Raw genomic sequence first — 24923 nt, forward strand, 5'->3', positions numbered from 1 at the left:
TTTCGAAAGCTGCATCAGATTTTGTTATTTGCACTACCTGTGATGGCTCCTGAATGATTGTTGTGCGCTTCTGTTGGTGCTGTGTTGCTAGGTTTGTGAGGACATTTTTTGTCTCACCCCCTGCTTGGTATGGTTTTATTTGTGTGTCAATCAATTCCGCGTCTGTTGTGCTCATACTTACAAGCGGCAGCCAGCCACCCCCACAGTCTGGTCCCTGAGCGCAACAGAGCAATCCAAGGCTTGTTGATCTTTGCTTGTTTTTTTTCCTTGGTGTTTTTTTCTTTAATACCTCTAAAGGAATTTTGCATGAAGATATTTGACCGTTTTTGGCTGCTTCGTTTGTGTTTATTTGAGCTATCACTGTCACTGTTGTCCTATTAGTGATTGCTGTGGGACTTTTGTGGATTTTCCGGAGGCTTTGGCTATTCTCTAAAGAAGTGTTGAAATATGATGAGATGTTGGACTGTGGCTGTAGTAGATTGGACATGGAGCCCACTGATTTGGACATTCTTTTTTCCTTTTTAGGGACCTGTGTACTGTTAACGGTTTTTATTTTCTGAACTCGTGACGTTGGTGAAATTAAGAAATCAGTGATCTTTAAATTTTTATGGCCTGGTGTTTTCAAATGGGTCTTCGCGGAATGAGAGGGGGGATGCGTGTTTTTCTCCAGGACTTTGTGTTCATCTGTGCGGTCGCTTGCTCCTTCGCTCGACTTGCCGCTATGATGGTTGTTTCTTTTTTTTGGTTTTGTTTTGGTCTCTGTTCTGTCTCTCCCTGACCTCATTGTCTCTCTCGAGGAAATAATCACTCTCCTTGTGTTACTTGAGATCCTGTTACAGTTACTCCTGCAGGTATACGGGTATGGAATGCTGACTTCTGGAGCCCCTCCTACTAGACTGAGGGGTGTGGGGAGAGGGGAGAGGGGAGGTGAATAGCTCTCACTAAATAGCTCACGCCCACTGCCGCTCTCCCACTACACAGAGCCCGCTCTGGGTTCTCACTAGATTCTTACAGCCCTCCCGTGGATTTCCCAATTCTTTCACTGGACTTACTAAGGTCCTGCGGGAGATCCTGTAGGGCTCCTGTGGGGCTCCTGCCCCCCGATTCCTGTTAGCCAACTTATTGGCCTTTTAGCGGTTTTTAGCGGTCTCTCTCCCTTGGCTCCCGTGCGTGAATCCCTCCAACTGCTCCAACTGCTCACAAAGGTGTACAAAGCCGCACCTAGGGGCAGATTTATGAGCCCCTTGCGCCACTTTTGCGTCACTTTTCCCATGTTAAAAGTGACGCAAAAGTGGCACAAGGGGCTCGTAAATCTGCCCCCTAGTACCTAGTTGCCTGTTGCGTCTCCTGCGTCTCCTGCTGGGCCGACCGGCGATTTCCGACGCTGCTTCAGTCCCCCATGGCTCTCGCCACTCTTGTGGTCGCTCTCGTCACCTGCTTGTTGCCTGCTCGCACTCTACACTCTCCGCCGCGGTGCCCCGGGGTGCAGGGGAGTCTTTTCGCCGCTTTCGCTACCACCGCCAGATTCTCGTGCTTCCCGCTGCGGCAGCTCCCGAGATTCACCAGCCAACAAGGACGAGAACGAAAACAGTGCCAAAACCCGGACTGGAATCACTACAACAACAAACAAAATTCTAACTGACTTCAATGTTTGTATTTTCCCCTACTCCATCAGATGTTATAGATCTGTTTTGGCTAGGATTCTGGCAAAGAAAGAGGAAGTACAACGTGGACAGAAGGTCTTCTAGTTATTCCCAGGTGTAGATTGGTGGAAAGGGTGCTCATGCAGTGACACTGAATGCCAGTCTGAAGTCAGTGCCCTCCTAAGATGTTTTGGGGCGAGGAGCAAGTCATTTTTTCGTTGGCGCACTGTTGGAAACAGCTTTGAATTTGTTGTGTGTTCCAGATAATTCAAGATGTCTTGATGACAAACAATACTAAATTATATTTCCAAATAATATGACATTACAAGTTAAACTTTTAGAAGTAGGAGTCTCAAAAATTACAGAAAGCTCAAGCTGCTCAGCTTCTCTATGTGGTGCCAAGTAGAGCAAAGTAGCAAAGGTGAGCATTGATGAAACCGTTATGAATCTATATTTTTTTGTCTTGCAAAAGCAATATTTTATGTGGAATTCAAATTCAAAATAAAGCATCGGTACAAAGCCCTTGATATTCATAATCAAAAATAAACCCCACATCGCAGCTGCCATTCCTGAGACAACAATGAACGTTCACCAGAAGGGACGTTGGAAGGTGGTGCTAAGGCAGATGCCCCCTTTGCCCATGCTGAAAATCATTGCGACGCTGACTGATGTGTACACCTAACCATGAACAGGGACATAACGCTAGACTGCTGGTGTATGGATCGATAGTGTCATTTCGGGTTGCTTAGTGGCAATGAACGAATAACGTGCTAAGTTGTGCAGTGGTGTGTTTCCTTTTTGCGTTATATTAGGAGCGTGGAATAATATTATCCTCAGTGCCTATTTGGGGTAGCCTGTGACTGAGGATACTTCAAGGGGCAGGCAGGGCCTTCTTTAACAACGTAACCCCGTCCGGCAGCGGCACTAATGTGATATATAATATATTAAAATAAATGTGTACCGTGGGCAGCCGGGGCTATAATGTGTATGTACGCATGGCCGGCGGCCGCTACTAGGCCAAGCCAGCTGAGCCCAGGGCGGCAGGGGCATGCATCGCCATCATCGAATTCGAATCTTGTGAGGACCGATACGAATGATACTTCAAGGCCCGGGGCAGGGCCGGCCTTCCCTTCTTTAACAACGGTCACTAGTCTTAACCTATTGTGATATAAAGATGAATATTGAATTAAAAAGACTGTGTACTGTGGGCCGGGGCAGGGCCAGGAACAGACTAGTGCGTCTGCGTCATCGAATGGAGCCGGAGCTTAGAGAGCTACCCCGGTGCCCGACACGCCACCAACCACCACTGCGTGACTCACTGACTGGGCATGTCGCAGGTGGCATGATGTCTGACTGATACTTAGTAGTACTTACGGTTACACTCCTTGTGGTCGGCCGGGGTTGCGGGGCACTGCCTTTATTAATAGGCGGGCTCCCTGGTGGTGCTGCCTGCACTCAACGTGGTCGGACTGGGCGGCTCTAACTCGTGGGGTGCGGGTGTGCCAGGGCGTGGCATTGGCAAGCCGAAAAAAGTCTGCACGCAGCACGCACAATCAAATACCCAATCAATGTCTGACACTCACGCCCAGTACTGCTCCCGAGTCCCACCCACCACCGGCAACAGTCACAGTCCACTGAACTAAGGGCCGCGCCCGCGCGACGCCGCGGCCGCCTGCCGCCATTATGACGCCATGTTATGATGAGTATCATTATTATGATTAATGAATGCAGAAATTCAAGCTTTGCTCCGGACCTGCTCACATTCACACTGACTGACTCAACCGAAGCATACTGGGGCTCACTTAGGAGACCCAGAAAAACACTCTGCGCTGACTCCGAGTCATTGAGTCAGTATTGGCAGTGTATTGGTAATTCTAACATCATGTCATCATATGTGACGGCATGCAGATGCGTGTAGACTGCAGACCCGGCCCTGAAAAGTGAGTGCCGGTGGTAAGCACCGGAAAGCACCGGCACAAATTAAGCACTGGGCTGCGGCAGGCAGTGTCGGCCTTGGGGGGCCTCATTATAGGAGTGGGGTGTCACTGGCACACGTCCTCTTACTTTCCACAAATGTTTGAAATGGTGCGGATTTGGAACAATGTCCAATAACCTTATTACGCTTATCCTTTCCACTTCAGAGCAGCAGACCAGAGTGTCTACATAATAAATGCAACTTGCAAGATGGCTCAGTGACGTCAATGCTCACTGCTGACATTTGGTTTCACCTGCAGATCACGCTTGCACATTTCCACGGGGCAAGCTCAGACTTAGAAATCCAATAATGGTGCCATCTGCGACTAACAGAACGTAGAAAATGTAAACACTACTACTGTTCGGTGAAATGCAAAGTTCTGGGTGATCCGAGCTTACGAGGAGCAGAAAGTGAAGAAAGTAGAAGTCAGATAGATCGAGGGCAGAACAAACGAAAAGATGCGAAGTGACTGATCGTGGCTTGCTCAGAGAACAGCTGCAGTGAACTCTCTGCTCTGGAATGTCTTACGCTATGTTGGCCTCTCCCTTCTTGAACCACATTAGACCCCCTCATTGCTCAGTGCATCACTATTTATTTTTGCTGTCATCAGTCTCTGAGTCCTCACAAGAAAGGGGGCAGTGCACTTAGATTCAGAGAGGTCTCTGTCCTGACACACGCAGGAACAGTTCAACAAGTTATTTATTTTACATGTACGACAACTTCGACGAAGACAACCAACACACTGAACCCTCACCAACCACCACGACACCATGAAGCCAACGATCGTCAACTGGACAGCCCTCACCACCAAAGACACACTGAAGACGATGAACTCAATCCACTCCGGGGCCCCCACGAACCCCTGCCCCCATCACATTTTCAACAGAGCCGCTGACACCATTGCACCCATGCTCCGCCACACCATCAACCGCTCCCTGGCAACCGCATCGTTCCCCGACAACTGGAAACACGCCAAGATCAACCCCCTCCTCAAGAAACCCTCAGCAAACTCCACTGACCTCAAAAACTACAGACCCATCTCCCTGCTCCCGTTCCCAGCGAAAGTCATCGAGAAGGCGATCAACAGCCAACTCGCCATATTCATCAAAGTGCACAACATCCTCGACTCCTCCCAATCTGGATTCAGAAAAACCACAGTACGGAAACCGCCCTCCTCGCCGCAAAAGACGACATCCGCACCCTACTGGACAAAGGAGAAACAGCAGCCCTCATCCTCCTCGACCTCTCAGCAGCGTTCGACACAGTCTCTCACCGCACCCTAATAAGCAGACTCCACGACGCAGGGATTCAAGACAAGGCCCTCGACTGGATCCGCTCCTTCCTCTCCGGCAGAACGCAGAGGGTCAGACTCCCCCTTTCCTCTCGGACCCTACACCAACCACCTACGGAGTCTCCCAGGGGTCATCCCTCAGCCCAATGCTCTTCAACGTCAACATGGCTCCGCTCGCCCCCGTCGTCAAAACCTACAGAATCAACATTGTGTCATACGCAGACGAAACCCAACTCATCCTCTCCCTATCCAACGAACCCAACACCGCCAGACACAATTTTCGAGAAGGCATGGAAGCCGTCGCCAAATGGATGAAAAACAGCTGCCTTCAACTAAACAGAAGTACTCATCATGGGCCCACACCCCGATGCCTGGAACGACACCTGGTGGCCCTCGGAAGCCCGCCCACCTCCACGGACCTCGCACGCACGCAACCTGGGAATCATCCTGGACTCCAAACTCAAAATGGACCACCAGATCAACGCCGTCTCGTCCTCCTGTTTCCACACCCTCTGCCTCCTACGCAAGACCTTCAAATGGATCCCCCTCGAACACAGAAAGACTGTCACTCATGCCCTGGTCACCAGCAGACTCGACTACTGCAATGCACTCTACGCCGGAATAAACAAAAACCTGACACGCAAGCTACAGAACATCCAGAACGCCGCCGCAAGACTGGTCCTCAACCTGCCAAGACACTGCCACATCTCCCAGCACCTGCGCACACTCCACTGGCTCCCCATCAAAGCTAGAGTCACCTTCAAGATGCTCACCCACGCTCACAAGGCCCTCCACGACACCGGACCAGCATACCTGAACAGCCGACTCAAATTCCAAACACCCCAAAGGACCCTAATAGAAGCTCAGCTCTCCTACGCCGTGGTCCCCCACACCAGAAAGACCAGATCAGGCGGCCGCTCCTTCTCCTTCCTTGCGGCCAGAGCCTCAGACAGACAAAATCTCTCCCCATCTTCCCAAGAAACCTCAAAACCTGGCTCTTAGACAGACCCCCTCCTTGATGGACTGGAACCTGCAAACCGCCCCTCCCCCTCCCCCAGCGCCTTGAGACCCTCACGGGTGAGTAGTAGCGCTTAACAAACGCATGATTGATCATGTACACTGCACTCTTACACGATGCAGTTGCACCCTTAAGTACCGCCTTTAGCAATAACTTGTTTAACACAGTGCATGCAGATGTCAAAGCTCTTCACAAGTGAACACATCTCAGCTGAAAGGACAACACCTGCCGCCATGCTTATTAGGTAGACCTGTTGGACAACTCCTGCCGCCGTGCTTGTTTGTTAGACCTGTTGAACGACACCTGGTGCCATGCTTGTTAGGTAGACCTGTTGGACAATGCCTGCTGCCGTGCTTGTTTGTTAGACCTGTCGGACAATGCCTGCCAGCATGCTTGTTAGATAGACCTGTTGGACAACGCCTGCCGCAATGCTTGTTAGATAGACCTATTTGACAATGCCTGCCGCTATGCTTCTTAGGTAGACCTGTTCGACAGCTCCTGCCGCAATGCTTGTTAGGTAGACCAGTTGGACAACACCTGCTGCCATGTTTGTTAGGTAGACCGGTTGGACAATGGCTGCTGCCATGTTTGTTAAGCAGACCTGTTGGACCATGCCAGCTGCCATGCTTGTTAGGTAGACCTGCTGGACAGCGCCTGCCGCAATGCTTGTTAGGTAGACCAGTTGAACAACACCTGCCGCAATGTTTGTTAGGTAGACCTGTTGGACAACGCCTGCTGCCATGCTTGTTAGGTAGACCTGTTGGACAATGCCTGCCGCCATGCTTGTTAGGTAGACTTGTTGGACAAGGCCTGCTGCCATGCTTGTTAGGTAGACCTGTTGGACAACGCCTGCACCATGCATGTTAGGTAGACCTGTTGGACAACGCCTGCCGCCATTCTTGTTTGGTAGACCTGTCGGCCAACGCCTGTCACCATACATGTAAGGTAGACCTGTTGATCCGACTGGAAGTGCCCCCATGTGTACCCCACCCAGAGTGACTCATGAAGTCAGTCTATAGCATGTTGGCTCTTGCTTTTCCTCAGCGCACAAAACAATCACACGTGCTGCTGTGCGCCACTGAGCCTCACTCTGGCTAGAGATCCAGAGTGAGGCTCAGTGGTAAAAATTGGTGCACCCATCTCTCTACAGTGGCGTGACTACTATGAACCCAAGTGGGTTGCCCTGGATGGACAGTGACAGGACAGGCCTTTTTACCCGCTCTCTGTGTGGGACAGGTGACAAATAGTCCTCACCTTTATAATGGTCAAAATGCCAGGGGTAGCGGAAGTGACGTCACATATCCTTTGACCTTAATGACATCACATTAAATGACATACAACTTTTGCCCAAGATTCTTCCTGGGAAGTAACGTCACTTGGCCGTAAACCCTGATTACATCACAATTATTGATACTGCTGATGTTTTATATAACAGCATGATTACTATGTCACAGTTGTCCTCCCTTAGGCCAAGAATTACCTCCAAGGAGTCAATGCCAGCCATCAGTTTGCTAAGGGTGCCCCTTATGCCAAGAGTTGTCTCCAGTATGCCAGTCACGGTATTTTTCTGCAGTGTCCCATGCCAACAATCACGTCTAGTATGTATGCGGCAACATTGTGTCATGTTTGTCCCAGTCTGCCAAGTATTTTGTGCAGTAAACCAGTGCCAGTGTTTGGTCACAAGTGCCTGCTAAGAGCTGCCTCCAGTGTGCCAGCACCAGCATTGTGCTCTGGGTGCATTAGTAAGCCAGTAATTGTATGGCAGGGCCAACAGCAGACTTGCATAATACCTCATACTTACTCAGGCTCACATTCCTCACCCGCACTCACCTGGTGTTATTCATTCACACCCGCTCACTCTTGCATTCGCGTTTAGTTTCACTTAGGCATCACACACTCACACGTAGTCTTACACTCGCTCGTTCTCCCTTATTCTCACTCTGACACATTCATTTGCACTCACACTCATATTCCCTCTTACTTCCAGTCCTATTTCCTCACTCCCTTGCATTCACTCTTACTCTCTTATTCTCACTCCCTCATCCTATTACCGGCACTCATTCTCTACCTGTCACTTAGTCCCTTTCACTCACAGGCACATGCACTCGCAAATGCCTATGCTCACATATACACAGCTCTCTGTGGTACAAACACAAGCTCACTGGCACACATGCACAGAACATGTATTTAAAAGCATTTTAATTTACTTACCTCATCTGGCAGCAAAGGTCCTGTTTCATCTCCCGGTGCTGCATTTTAATTACACTTAATAATAAACAACACTAATATTCACAACTACTATAATAAAAATAGACAGAAATGGTGGAAGTTGGAGGTGTGGCCTTGGCATTACGCGAGATGGCGACCTCTTGCTCCGCTCCGCTATGAGCTAGGCGTTTTCTTCAGTGGCTGTGGCACCTGGAACCATCCATGAAGATTTGTTACTGGCAGCAGCATCTCAGGAGAGATCATTTGAGCCACCTCTCATACTGCCTCTGCCTTTCCTCGTATACGGCCGCCCGAGGATATTTTCTCTTCACAATAGAGACTTTCTCGGCTGACAGTCACATAGCACGACTCTCCACATGACTAATTTGAGACTTTTTACAGTCAGCCCCAGGGGCTTCTTTATTTATTTACGTTTTATTTTGAAACATGTCCACACATCATTTTATGAGGAGCTTTTACATGCATTTACCACAGAGGAATCCTCTCATTGACCTGAAATCATTATGACTCCTCCATTTCCACTTTATGTTATACTGCCGGTCATTGTGTTTTTCATTTCCCATTTCATAAGACTATTCACGCTAAAATGCACCTTATTCTAAACCTCCTTCAATTACTTTTTTTATTTCTTAACGAAGCAGCTGTTTACTCTCATGATGTCACCTATTCCATCTTTTTGCCACTAAATATTCCCATCGGGGCTTTATCAGTAAGCTGTTTACAAGTTAAGTTTGTATATTATATGGAAAAAACAAGAAAACTACAACTTACTGGAACACCAATGACTATTTCGCTTTCAGATTCCAATGGTGCTCTACAAGACATGGAGGACTCTCTTCTTCAGAAATCTGAAATTGTCCCTGCGACAATTCCAAATACCTCTGTACTTTGAAAAGCATCATTGGTAACCAATAAAAGACCGAAGAAAGCTTCTCCCTCTTCGGTTAATTCCACTAATATCTGTATGGAAGTAATGCTTGATGAGAATCATGCTCTAAAACCCTTTATGGAAGAAACTAATATCATGCTGCAGCATTTAGATAGTAAATGGTCTTCTCTGGACTCACAAGTTTCAATGGTACAGCAACGAATAGAAGACACTCAAGATACACTTTCTTGTATTGCACATCTGGAATCCAAAATTTCACAGCTGAAAAAAATATACTGAGGGTTTTGAGAACCGAAATCGCAGGAATAACCTTAGAATTTATGGTCTTCCTGAAAACACTGAGGGCTCAGATCCAATTGCTTATTTTCAATCCTTCCTGCCAAAATGTCTAGACATGCCCTCTTCTACTCATTTAAACATTCAAAGAGTGCACAGAGTTAAGCAAAACTGAGATGAATTATTTTATTTTACTGCAATACATTGATCTTCTAAACATAAAGACTGCTTTTAAAACTAAAAAGCAAATAATATGGTCTGGTCATAGACTCTACTTTACCCAGGATGTAGCACAGGTTACATCAGACCGTCGGAAGCAGTTTCTGGACATGAGACCTGCTTTGAGAGCTATGAATGCCAGATTTGGTCTTCTTCATCCCTGCTTGATCCAACTGCTCTTCCGAAATTTCCTCATCAATAAGGAAGAGAAGAAATGGAGCTTTGATTACTGCCTAACTGTTTATTTACTCTTATGTGTCTGCCTTATGATCACAATTTTTGTTAGCAATATTTCACCTATGTACTATTTGGATACATTATCTCAGTAATGTACTCCACTTACATATTACATTTTTCCATCTATAGGTATATGTTTCTTCTTATCATTTTTATATGGTCTTTGGTGTGAAGATATTGTCATTGTCATTGTCTGGTGTTACTGCCCCATCCTCATTTTATCTGTATCCACAGGTATGTTTCTAAGACGTCATTTTTATGACTTGTACTGTCTTTATACTTCCCTTTTTGTAACTCTCTGCTCTGTGATCCACAGTTTTCTGTTTTCCCTTCTCCCTCTTCTTCCTGCATCCCTTTCCTCCCCTCTCACATTTTCCTCTCCCTCCCTCCTAAATACTATTCCTATTTGTCTCAATGCATTTCTCTTTTTTATCCATATAATTCAATTTTGTATTATTATTATGCAGTATTATAGACATAAAGATAGTTGATACTTTTGTTTCAGTTTAACATTACAGGTTACTTCATGGAATATTAAGGGTTTAGGCAAACCTATAAAACAACAGAGGGGCACATTTACTAGATTTTCATGGAGCGCAGTGCCGCAACCATAAATGCTGTACTGCGTGAGAAGGAGCGAGCAGGAGAGCACCATATTTACAGAAATATGGCACTCTCCTCCCCTCTTCCTAGCACCCACGCAGAAATATGCTGTCCTGCAGCACAGACACTCCTTTGTGCCTCAGTGTAAGGGTTTCTCCCTGAGTCTAGCATAGGTTTTGTACTGGAGGCAAAAATGCATGCTTGATTTAAATCTGACATCGCAAATAAATCTCTAATTGATTTATGGAGGCTATGTCATCCAGATCTCCTTGAATATACATTTTATTCTTCACCTCACACCTCTCAATCTTGTATAGACTATCTATTTTTCCATATGAATTTAGTTCAACACAATCTTCACTCAGATAGTGGATGCATTTTGATCTGAGGCCATGCCCCAATATCCACAGATTTAGATCTTGCACCTTTTTCACTACATTCTGGTAAATGGCGTTTTAATAACTCTTTATTATTGGATACTAAATTTATTTCTCAATTTGAGTAATTTTGCCCAAGCGGTTTTTGTTCTCAATACACAAATTATTCCTCTTTTCCAATTATATGGGATTCCTTTAAGGCAGCGGACCGAGGTTTCATCATAAACTTCGTGTATCATAAAAAGAAAACCTTTGCAGCTCAATCAGGTCACCTTCTTGATAATGCAGTAAATATCAAAGAGAACTGGCTAATTAATGAAAGCTCGGTGTCCATGTCTGGGTGAAAAACATATTGTTTTTTATGAAGACCCTCACCCACCATCCTAGTTGGTGGCATGCTTCATCATCGGGTCCCACCCAAGACGCCGAATGCACCTCGGGTGTGCTTCAACGCCTGACTACAGCGGAGCGGGTATTTGTGTAGTGAGAGTGCTGTGAAGTGAATGAGTGTAAATTAAAAACTGTCCAATGGGTCTCACCTGGCTAGCGAATTTTAATAATAATGGGCCGTTGGCAGCGTTAAAAACAACAGCGCGGATATATGAGGAGGTACGGTTATGTCTCCAATATCCTATTAGGTCTACATGTTTCAGACGACTGCTAAGTGTGCTGGCTTTCGTCAGGACCTATGTGTATGGGTGGTTTGGTGATGGTCAAGTGTAGCTTGTTAGACCAGTATGTGTCGCACGCGCTAAGGTGCGTATATTGAGAGAGGAGGTGTTCCTCTGGTAGCTCAAATCACTGAGATTTACAGAGTGAGCAACATTAATCCCGTGAGGGGGCTGGACCTATTGTCACACATTCGTCAAAGTCACTGACCCGCACTTCATACCTACTGCGGCCTGCTACCGATGGAATTCTGTCCCAATGATGAAGCAGACCACCAACTAGGTTGCTGGGTGAGGGTCTTCATAAAAACAATATGTTTTACTCCCAGACATGGACACTTAGCTTCCATTAATTAGCTAGTTCTCTTTGATATATACTACATGTACCAGGGGAAGTGAACTAGTCTATATTATTCCTCCCTCTCTCGCTTGATAATATTATACACCTTCTTGATAAAACAACAAAACTCGAATACACATATTATAATTCAAAAAATAAAGTTTCTTTGCAAGAACTAATCAATGCTTAACTAACCTTCAGTAGCTTAACTACTAACTCAGCGTCATCATATTTGTTAAAAACCTGTGCAAAACTTTATGGTGGCCAAAATAAAATGGGAAAATGGCATGCTAACTATTTAAAGATTAATAAAGATAGAACGAAAATTGACTCTTTACTTAACCGTAATAGTGACGTTCTGCTTAAAGATAAAGACATTTTGAATTAATTAGTTAATTTTTGCATAAATTTCTACACTCTGAAATCACATCCTTCATCATCAGACATGTCTAATTTCCTTCAGTCTATTCCTCCGCCCAATCTTCCAACATTGATTCATCCACATTAGGAAAAACATATTAGCTATCCGAAATCACTCATTCAGGGCCATATGTACAAACACATTTTCCCAAAGACACAGAATTGGTAAAAACCCTTTGATACATCTGGCCCTCAGTTTCTTCCCTACGAAGAGGGAAAGCCCCTGTACCTGATGGTTTTACTACTGAATTTTACAGTCATTTTGCAAAACTTCTGCTTCCCGAACTTTTATTTAATTTCTTTGTCAAAAATTAATCTTCTCAAGGCACCTTTCAAGAAGCACTGATCTGCTAAATTCTAAAAGAAAATAGAGGTTTTACAATGTAAAAATTACCATCAAATTTTCTTTGGTTACCACAGTGCATATTTTGAACTGAGTCGCCGTGAGTTGTCTGTGTGTGGTCAGGTGTTTATGTTGGGGCACTAGTGAAAAGTATGGGGTTGAGGCTGAAGAATGTACGAGTTTCTCACAGTGCTCTGTGGGTTCTAAAGGTGTTCTGATTACATGCTCATCCAATCACTGGCCTCTCTGTAGCGCACACTGTGATGATCGCATTGTGTCTATTGCAACAGAGATTTACTCAGAAAGTCTGTGAGGGAGGTACAGAGTTGTCAATACATTGAGTACCAAAGTGAATCATTTTTTTCAGTGCTTATAAGTGTAGGGAGTGGTGAAGTAGAGGAGATGGAAGCATGCATGCACAGAAGAGTATGCTGAAGAGAAGGGATGGCTTATGAGATCTCCAGAGGCAGGATTTCAGCAGGATGTGGGGGGAAGTGGCCAAAGAAGTAAGTGACAGGCAGCAAAGCAAAGCGGGGTGAAGGGGAAAAGGGGAGAGAATTAGACACTCTGAAGAAAGGCCAAATACCTTTGGAATGTTTAATTCACAATCATATATTTCAGATTTGAAATATTTTCAATTCCAATTAGGCGTGGCTTGTTTTAGATATCTGTTGCTTTTTGTGTGAGATGACTGAATGCTACACTGAATGGACAGTGCTCCATTGCTCCGCACCCAGGTTTGTGGTATATAAGAAATCAAACCAATTTCCCACATCTTTTAGCTAATTAGCAGACTGCCTTGAGATGTTTCAGCCCCATGTGACAAATGATTATGTCTACTCAAAAAGCATATGTGTTTCAAGTCCAACAAGCATTGGCATAGCCAATAGGTCTCGCCTTTGAGATCTTATAAGTGTTTAGCCAGAGAATTTGGTAATGTTTTTAAGGTATGTTATAGAGCCGTGGCTTTTATAGTATGGCCCGCGGGCCGCCAGCGAGTATATCGACGCGCAAGGGGTTTGTTTTTTAAAATAGACCCTGGCCTGTACCCAGAGCATCAAAGGCTGTGCAGGCTGCACCCCGGATCATCAGAGACAATCACAAAACGAGGGCCGATTCCGGCCTGTACACGGAAAAGACTTGACACAACAATAAATAAGCATACCTACAACGTTACAAAACATTACGCAAAGAGGATGCTATTCACGAGCCCCCACCCCTCCTGTGAACTTTATACTAGGCCCACCCTGTAATGAAGTGCCTCTCGCACAGTATCAAAGCACTGTGCAAGCCTTTCACACCAGTGCCATAAAACTGCTTGGACTGTCCCATTAACAGCACTACTGGCCGCCGTAAACAATAAACAGGGGCATGCTACGGGAGATGATGGCAGGGGAAGGGCAGCGCACGGCCAGCCATAGTTAAATACAAACAATGGCGTGGAGGGGAGCTTTGGGGGGTTGGTGGCTCACGGGGTGGAGCTTTGGGGGAGGTGGATCACGGGCCACTGCAAGGGAAAGGGTGAGAGCATCAGACTCGGCCGGTGCCGTGACCTGCTCGACCGGTATGATCGTCAACGCAGAAAACTTCAACCGAAAGTACAGCAGGAGGGGGACAGGAGCAAAGGAAATGCAGACAATGGGAGGGAGCATAGTGAATGCGGTGGAAAGGGGGGCGGGTGCATAGTAAACACGGCGGGAAGGGGGGCAGGAGCAAAGTAGAAAACTTCAACCGATAGTACAGCGGGAGGGGGCGGGAGCAAAGGAAATGCAGACAACGGGAGGGAGCAGGAGCATGGTGAACACGGAAGGAAGGGGGGCGTGAGCATAGTGAACATGGTAAGAAGGGGGGCAGGAGCAAAGAAAAACAACAGGAAATTAGGAAACAAGCCCCCACAAAACAACAAGCGTGGCCTCTAAAGTGACAGCGGGAGCATAGTGAACACGGCGGGAAGGGGGGCAGGAGCAAAGTAAAACAGGCAATTAGGAAACAAACCCACACAAAACAACAAGCATGGCCGGTAAAGTGAAAGCGACCGTGTTGTGTTTAATTAGTAATCTGATCCACGACAAGAAATGCAGCTGCCACCCTGCGCGCCACTGCTCGCTCCAGAGAGCAAAACACCGTGGGAGTGAACCTTTGGAGAAGAGGTGGGACATGCAACCGCCTGTGGCCATTTGCGTGCTTTCATTATTGAAAGACACTCGCAAAGGCCAATCCAAGGTGTGGGAGGAGTCAGACCCACACGGAGAAGATTAGAGTGCTCACAAGAGGCCTCTCATAGGGCAGCGCATGCGCGCTGCTTTAGGCTCGACCTAAAAAGCAGCTCACAAGTGAAATTCCATTTAGTGGACAATGGACCAGTGATTCAAAGAATGCCTGGGAGTCAGCAAAGTGCTGAGACTGATTACAGCGCTAACTTTGCTGAAGTCCATGGCTGTGTGCTTCAAGACCTGCAGCTTATAGTGCCCTGCAATAAACCCTTCTCGTGTGAGTGGATCGTAACCCGTGTGTCCGCTTCTATGGTCTTTAAACGTTTTGGTGCTCCATGAGGCTTCACCTTTCTTTCAATGACACGGAGCCCATACAGGCAGCGCTGCACCTCATGTGCAGAGCGGATGAAACGCAGTCTGATTCTGCAATATTAAGTGCAAGTTTGAGACAGAGAATACCTGCCAGTTTAAGATCATCAAACTGGTTTGCAAACAATTCGACAAGGAGGCTGAGCAGTGGTGACGTGGGAATCCTCAACAAGTTGTGTGTCTGGTGTGCATGGGGGTCCGCAGTCCTGTCAGATGCAGGAGAAGTCCGGGCTGCCAGAAACAGTTCCCCCCACAGACAAGGAGAAGTTCTCCAACCTGAAAACAATGGTTATTTAATGCTGACAGCTTCACATGTGTTCAATTAATTTACAGGCCCACAGCGCTGAAATAGGCAGCTGAGAATTTAGGCGCCAAGCTGCAGAAGGGTAGACTTTGGGTGGCCCCACAAGTTTGAGTCTGGATACTTGTTCAGGTCCGAGATAGCGGCAGTCCATGGTAATCTGGGGTGTCCAAGATAGGCCTAAAGGGATCAGAACCAATTCGTATGAAGTTACATTCCAATATTAGTATAAACAGAATTCAAGTGATCAATCCAGATATACCTGGAACCTAGGCCTTGTTCTGCTGTCATGGACTGACGTTGGGCACCTGTGACCAATCGTTTGCTTGATTCTGGAGAACCTTTAATACAGTATTGCTTGAGCGCGGCTTGAAGAATAGAGGTTTTTTTGGAAGAATTTTGATTGTGGCTTTCAGAGCATAAACAGAGATGTGCCCATGATACCAGGGGTTCCATATGCCGCGGGTGTTTACGTCACAATATCTGTGTGTGCTTATGCTCTTTGTGTACGATCCCTGTTTATGGTGTGTAATGTTCATATTGTGTACATTTTCTGTTGATGTTTTCACCTGTTGCTCCAATATTGCTTCACACTCGAGTTTATAAGCAAACAGTGCCTTCCCTGTAGAAGGCTCTGCCTCCCCAGACTTCCTACAGCTCCACTCTCACTGACTCAGCCACAAGTTACTCTTTCTCAGATAACAAAAACACTAGCAAGCACTACAGGATGTTCTGAAAATAACAAAAACACCTGCAAGCTCACGATCAACCAGGAGGATTTGGAGACAAGCATCTGCAATGCAATAGGTCTCGCATTTACGAGAGTTTAAGCTGTTTGCATTGTAAATGACAATAGATTAAATTCTCACAAATGCGAGACCTATTGCATTGCAAATATGTTTCGTATACAAGCGCCCCATGCCGCTCTTTCACATTAATAGAGGCAATGCCCCTTTCTTTAGACGAACGAGCGTGTCGAGCTGCGATTAAAGTGAAAGTGCGGTATGGGGCGCTTTTACCCAAAAAAGCATATGTTTGTCAAGTTGCAACGTCTATATGTGCTGCATTCTGCAGCACACATAGAAGTTAAAAATCACCATTACTGATTGTTTATGTGCAGGCAGGGACACCTTCCTGCACATGAGCAATCCCTTGCTCTATTGTACAAGAATGCCTGCTTTGGCGCTAGCAGCTAAATTTAGTGCCAGTGTTAGGAGAAACGCAGGGGTGTGCCGTATTATTGTAAATACAGTGCATCCCTGCGTTTTCAGAATATTGGAGCACGGCGTTACCAAATGTGGCGTAACACCGCACCCCGCCATTCAGTTTTGAATATGCTCCTAAGTTCCCCAAAACAACACACAATGATTTATTAAAAACACACCATTTTTATAAGTAAATGGATACCTGGTGTTCATATGCCAATTTGTCAATTAGGGCCTAATTCACAAAGGTAAAGTTAGACTTTTGGCCTAACTTTAGACCAAAAGTCTAACTTTACTACTTTTCGGTATTCACAAAGGTAAGTTACTAGTAGTATCTTTACGACTGCAAAGTTTCAGGAGTTGTGCGGAGCTTCCGCACTCAGGCAGAATCTCTGTACTCGGGGAGGAAATCCACCCCGTGTGCAGAGATTCCACCCCGTGTGCAGATTCCACTCCGAGCGCCCTCAGAGATCACCCACCACAATGCCCATGGAACGCCTCCCTAGCGCAGAGTAAGGCAAGACAGCGACTTGTGCTGGTTTGTCATACTCCATAGCTATGGGGCTTGGCATGGCCTCGTGGATATGATTGAGAGGACTGCGCTGCCGGAGCATCAGAAAAGTGACGCTCCGGCAGCGCAAGTCTCTTGTAAATATGCCCCTTACTGTATAAACATTGGACGCTTTCCTCTCCAGCGCAAGCAGTCAAGAATCCTGTCATATGGTTCAATGAAAATCTACCGTTTGGCCAAGGAAGCATTTATGTGGTCAAGAATGTCAATGTCTACCTAATGGGCACACGGAATGAGCAACGACTACAGGTAAAGAGTTCCAGGTGAGCACCAGGACAAGACGGACCCACGCCAATCATGTCATCGACTCATTCAGGAAGCAGGTTCATTCGGATTTTTAATTATTATTTTTCATCCCACTGTAGGAGTGCTGTGATGTGACTTCTGCGACAAGATAACATTTCCACAATATTGCCAGGGTAGGCCTGTACAATATCAGCGATGATATCAACATGCTACGGATGCTCACGATCTGCCAGGAATTGCCACCATTACTCCGAGGGTGGGTACCATCATGATCTGGAAGTCAACAACATGTCAGGAATTGCCACCATTCCCCCAAGGGTGGGTAGCATCATGATCTGGAAGTCAGCAATATGTCAGGAATTGCCACCATTCCCCCAAGGGTGGGTTGCATCATGATCTGAAAGTCAGCAATATGTCAGAAATTGCCACCATTCCCCCAAGGGTGGGTACCATCATGATCTGGAAGTCAACAACATGTCAGGAATTGCCACCATTCCCCCAAGGGTGGGTACCATCATGATCTGGAAGTCAACAACATATCAGGAATTGCCACCATTCCCCCAAGGGTGGGTACCATCATGATCTGGAAGTCAACAATATGTCAGGAATTGCCACCATTCCCCCAAGGGTGGGTACCATCATGATCTGGAAGTCAACAACATGTCAGGAATTGCCACCATTCCCCCAAGGGTGGGTAGCATCATGATCTGGAAGTCAGCAATATGTCAGGAATTGCCACCATTCCCCCAAGGGTGGGTAGCATCATGATCTGAAAGTCAGCAATATGTCAGGAATTGCCACCATTCCCCCAAGGGTGGGTAGCATCATGATCTGGAAGTCAACAATATGTCAGGAATTGCCACCATTCCCCCGAGGGTGGGTACCATCATGATCTGGAAATCAACAATATGTCAGGAATTGCCACCATTCTCCCAAGGGTGGGTACCATCATGATCTGGAAGTCAACAACATGTCAGGAATTGACACCATTCCCCCAAGGGTGGGTAGCATCATGATCTGGAAATCAACAATATGTCAGGAATTGCCACCATTCCCCCAAGGGTGGGTACCATCATGATCTGGAAGTCAACAACATGTCAGGAATTTAGACCATTCCCCCAAGGGTGGGTAGCATCATGATCTGGAAATCAACAATATGTCAGGAATTGCCACCATTCCCCCAAGGGTGGGTACCATCATGATCTGAAAGTCAGCAATATGTCAGGAATTGCCACCATTCCCCCAAGGGTGGGTAGCATCATGATCTGGAAGTCAACAATATGTCAGGAATTGCCACCATTCCCCCGAGGGTGGGTACCATCATGATCTGGAAATCAACAATATGTCAGGAATTGCCACCATTCTCCCAAGGGTGGGTAGCATCATGATGTGGAAGTCAGCAATATGTCAGGAATTGCCACCATTCCCCCAAGGGTGGGTAGCATCATGATCTGAAAGTCAGCAATATGTCAGGAATTGCCACCATTCCCCCAAGGGTGGGTACCATCATGATCCGGAAGTCAACAATATGTCAGGAATTGCCACCATTCCCCCAAGGGTGGGTACCATCATGATCTGGAAGTCAACAACATGTCAGGAATTGCCACCATTCCCCCAAGGGTGGGTACCATCATGATCTGGAAGTCAACAACATGTCAGGAATTGCCACCATTCCCCCAAGGGTGGGTAGCATCATGATCTGGAAGTCAGCAATATGTCAGGAATTGCCACCATTCCCCCAAGGGTGGGTAGCATCATGATCTGAAAGTCAGCAATATGTCAGGAATTGCCACCATTCCCCCAAGGGTGGGTAGCATCATGATCTGGAAGTCAACAATATGTCAGGAATTGCCACCATTCCCCCGAGGGTGGGTACCATCATGATCTGGAAATCAACAATATGTCAGGAATTGCCACCATTCTCCCAAGGGTGGGTACCATCATGATCTGAAAGTCAACAACATGTCAGGAATTGACACCATTCCCCCAAGGGTGGGTAGCATCATGATCTGGAAATCAACAATATGTCAGGAATTGCCACCATTCCCCCAAGGGTGGGTACCATCATGATCTGAAAGTCAGCAATATGTCAGGAATTGCCACCATTCCCCCAAGGGTGGGTAGCATCATGATCTGGAAGTCAACAATATGTCAGGAATTGCCACCATTCCCCCGAGGGTGGGTACCATCATGATCTGGAAATCAACAATATGTCAGGAATTGCCACCATTCTCCCAAGGGTGGGTACCATCATGATCTGAAAGTCAACAACATGTCAGGAATTGACACCATTCCCCCAAGGGTGGGTAGCATCATGATCTGGAAATCAACAATATGTCAGGAATTGCCACCATTCCCCCAAGGGTGGGTACCATCATGATCTGGAAGTCAACAACATGTCAGGAATTGAGACCATTCCCCCAAGGGTGGGTAGCATCATGATCTGGAAATCAACAATATGTCAGGAATTGCCACCATTCCCTCAAGGGTGGGTACCATCATGATCTGGAAGTCAACAACATGTCAGGAATTGACACCATTCCCCCAAGGGTGGGTAGCATCATGATCTGGAAATCAACAATATGTCAGGAATTGCCACCATTCCCCCAAGGGTGGGTACCATCATGATCTGGAAGTCAACAACATGTCAGGAATTGAGACCATTCCCCCAAGGGTGGGTAGCATCATGATCTGAAAATCAACAATATGTCAGGAATTGCCACCATTCCCCCAAGGGTGGGTACCATCATGATCTGGAAGTCAACAACATGTCAGGAAATGACACCATTCCGCCAAGGGTGGGTACCATCATGATCTGGAAATCAACAATATGTCAGGAATTGCCACCATTCCCCCAAGGGTGGGTACCATCATGATCTGGAAATCAACAACATGTCAGGAATTGACACCATTCCGCCAAGGGTGGGTACCATCATGATCTGGAAGTCAACAACATGTCAGGAATTGACACCATTCCGCCAAGGGTGGGTACCATCATGATCTGGAAATCAACAACATGTCAGGAATTGCCACCATTCCCCCAAGGGTGGGTACCATCATGATCTGGAAGTCAACAACATGTCAGGAATTGACACCATTCCGCCAAGGGTGGGTACCATCATGATCTGGAAATCAACAATATGTCAGGAATTGCCACCATTCCCCCAAGGGTGGGTACCATCATGATCTGGAAATCAACAACATGTCAGGAATTGCCACCATTCCCCCAAGGGTGGGTACCATCATGATCTGGAAGTCAACAACATGTCAGGAATTGAGACCATTCCCCCAAGGGTGGGTAGCATCATGATCTGGAAATCAACAATATGTCAGGAATTGCCACCATTCCCCCAAGGGTGGGTACCATCATGATCTGGAAGTCAACAACATGTCAGGAATTGACACCATTCCGCCAAGGGTGGGTACCATCATGATCTGGAAGTCAACAACATGTCAGGAATTGAGACCATTCCCCCAAGGGTGGGTACCATCATGATCTGGAAATCAACAATATGTCAGGAATTGCCACCATTCCCCCAAGGGTGGGTACCATCATGATCTGGAAGTCAACAACATGTCAGGAATTGACACCATTCCCCCAAGGGTGGGTAGCATCATGATCTGGAAATCAACAATATGTCAGGAATTGCCACCATTCCCCCAAGGGTGGGTACCATCATGATCTGGAAGTCAACAACATGTCAGGAATTGAGACCATTCCCCCAAGGGTGGGTAGCATCATGATCTGGAAATCAACAATATGTCAGGAATTGCCACCATTCCCCCAAGGGTGGGTACCATCATGATCTGGAAGTCAACAACATGTCAGGAATTGACACCATTCCGCCAAGGGTGGGTACCATCATGATCTGGAAGTCAACAACATGTCAGGAATTGACACCATTCCCCCAAGGGTGGGTACCATCATGATCTGGAAATCAACAACATGTCAGGAATTGCCACCATTCCCCCAAGGGTGGGTACCATCATGATCTGGAAGTCAACAACATGTCAGGAATTGACACCATTCCGCCAAGGGTGGGTACCATCATGATCTGGAAATCAACAATATGTCAGGAATTGCCACCATTCCCCCAAGGGTGGGTACCATCATGATCTGGAAATCAACAACATGTCAGGAATTGCCACCATTCCCCCAAGGGTGGGTACCATCATGATCTGGAAGTCAACAACATGTCAGGAATTGAGACCATTCCCCCAAGGGTGGGTCGCATCATGATCTGGAAATCAACAATATGTCAGGAATTGCCACCATTCCCCCAAGGGTGGGTACCATCATGATCTGGAAGTCAACAACATGTCAGGAATTGACACCATTCCGCCAAGGGTGGGTAGCATCATGATCTGGAAGTCAACAACATGTCAGGAATTGACACCATTCCGCCAAGGGTGGGTACCATCATGATCTGGAAATCAACAACATGTCAGGAATTGCCACCATTCCCCCAAGGGTGGGTACCATCATGATCTGGAAGTCAACAACATGTCAGGAATTGACACCATTCCGCCAAGGGTGGGTACCATCATGATCTGGAAATCAACAATATGTCAGGAATTGCCACCATTCCCCCAAGGGTGGGTACCATCATGATCTGGAAATCAACAACATGTCAGGAATTGCCACCATTCCCCCAAGGGTGGGTACCATCATGATCTGGAAGTCAACAACATGTCAGGAATTGACACCATTCCGCCAAGGGTGGGTACCATCATGATCTGGAAATCAACAATATGTCAGGAATTGCCACCATTCCCCCAAGGGTGGGTACCATCATGATCTGGAAATCAACAATATGTCAGGAATTGCCACCATTCCCCCAAGGGTGGGCACCATCATGATCTGGAAGTCAGCAATATGTCAGGAATTGGCACACTTACATCAGGGCGAGCAGTAAACTGAGTGTGCTCACCATTATGCCAGTGGTGCAGAGAATATCCATTGAAGCACTTCCGTTATGCTACAATCAGTATAATTCTGGGGTTGGCACCATGATGTCGTGTACACCCACAATAAGCCAAAAGCATCATAATTATGGCAGGGGGGCACTCTCCCAGGTGTGGGCGCCAGGGCTTTCACAATATGGCATCATTTAGTCCGTATGGCAGGACCTAAGCTCAAACTTTTATAACAAAATATAGATCGCATTTCTGGCTATGGTCTGTCTACCCTTGGCACGTCCCAACCAATACGTTTCCTGTTGTAATTGTCTAAACATTTATGTATGTATAAATACATTAGTGACTGGTTCATTTTTCATTAGTGCCTACAAAACTAATAGTCTCTTGGGGGCATATCAACAACAACCGGCGATAATTATCGCTCAGCGCTCTTAGCGTGAGGATAATTATCGCCGGCTAGCGTGAATTTTTATCGCTGAGATAGCGTGCTATTAGCAACGCTTATCTCAATAGCGATAAAAATCCTCACGCTAACAGGCTAACGTGAGATTATCGCTGGAAACCCAGCGATAATCACACGTTACCTTGTTGATAGGGACAGGCAAACTTAGCCATGATATCCTCCTTCCATAGGATATCATGGCTAAGTCTGAAAAATACCAGACGTAAAAAAGCAGCGTTAACCGCGGTTAGCGCTGCTTTTTTTGTCTCTAACAGGGTTAGCGACATTCTTGATAATAGGAGAAATGTTGCTTAGCGACATTTCTCCTATTATTTTACTCTGGAACGCCCCCTTTGCATCTCATTAGAGATGCAAGGGGAAGCGTAGAGTAAAAGGGTGCTAACATGCAAATTTGCGTGTTAGCACCCTGTTGTTGATAGGGCGCTAGTTTTATCTCTTCTTTTTTGGCTTTTAAAGCCAAAAAAAGCAGAGATAAAGCCCTTGTTGATATGCCCCTGAGTGCTTGCAGACAATGCACCACAGGCCAGTAGAGCGTGAGCACACACTGATAAAACCTATGTAATATTGGCAGTTGTGTAGCGATACACACAACTCGCATCATCGAGTACTGCAGAAGTACTGCCAGGACAATAGCACACAGAGTCATAGTGCTGTATGAGCAGAGGCCAGGCGTTGCACCACACTATGTTGATTATCCCCAATATGATTGGTCAGAGGTGGAGTGACCGTCTTCTGATCACCTCCCACCTCTTCCTCCTGATTCCCAACATAAGGGGGCCTCTGTGAGTGCTTCCTCTGGAGGGCGGATCTGCTGAGTGGGCATGCAGCACGGGGGGAGCTGGGCATGACACTTCCAAGGAGTATCCTCTTAAGTAGGTGGAGGCCCTGAACACCATCTCTGTTCCTTTGTGATATGAACACATACCTAATGTGCACTTTCCAACAGAGCTCTTTATATTTCACAATGTGTTATCATTACTGAGCGCTAAAAATATTAGGCCTGATTACGATGACGAGCGACGGACCGCCATCGCCGGCGGCAGGTGAAGTCCAACAATGAGTTGATGGTCCCACCTGCCCTATTATGATAGGACCACTGTACAGGCGGTTGGAAAGTGCCTTTTTCTGCTACGGTTGGGTCTGTAGCCCAGGAAAAGTGCCGCAGCACAAGCCGCAGTAGTAAAAGGCACTTAGTGTACATCCATGCACCATGTTCCAGGCACCATGTAGTGCCTGGCACATGGTGCATGGATGTGTGGGGAGACACTACATGTGCCCCCCATGCCACTTAGCAGTGGCCCATGGGGAACGGGGCCCTGCATGTGGCACCCAAGGTCCCTTTTGGGCAGCTTTTCCATGCTGGTCGTACCACCATGAAAAGCCGGTAAACATCCTTTACAACGACTGTATTACATCGCATGCCGTTACCCCACATTTTTTACTCTGCAAAGTCTTTTACAATGCAGGGCTTTACACCGCAGAACATTGCAATGCATTCCTCATTACAACACACCGGTGGAGTTAGAATAGTAAATTGCGTCGTAATGGGCAATGCGTTATAATGGATTGCGTTGTAAAGCCCTACATTGTAATAGATTTTGTGGAGTAAAAAATGCAGGGTAATGGCATGCGTTGTAAAACCATGCGGGTTAAAGTGTCATATTCTGAAAAGCCAGTCAGAAAGGGAAATGCTAATCCCTATGGCGGTGCCTACGCACCCACCGCCCTTGTGGCAGGGATAGGAGTCTGGCCACCGCCCAACGGGATCTTTGATCCTGTCAGAAGCGGCGGTCTGTCCCCCAGATGGCTGCGGTCCAGCCATCCGCATCGTAATGCAATGGGCGGACCAATGCCCTGAATGTTGGTGGGACAGCCACTAATGGCCTGTTGGTGGCAGTCCCACCAACATCCAAATGAGGCCCATAGTTTAAGCTCAAAATACTGAATTCTAGACAACGTGTAATGTGTATTGTGCCCTGTTTTATCCTGAGCAGGAATTATGTTCTGTTATGTAATGTTATGTTGTTATGTTAGGCGGCATAATGCAGCAGTATTATTTTATTATCTTGTTATTTTAATAATTGAGAACACAGTCTGGTAAAAGTTA

Source organism: Triturus cristatus, chromosome 6 (assembly GCF_964204655.1).
Source record: "Triturus cristatus chromosome 6, aTriCri1.1, whole genome shotgun sequence".
Classification (NCBI taxonomy): domain Eukaryota; kingdom Metazoa; phylum Chordata; class Amphibia; order Caudata; family Salamandridae; genus Triturus; species Triturus cristatus.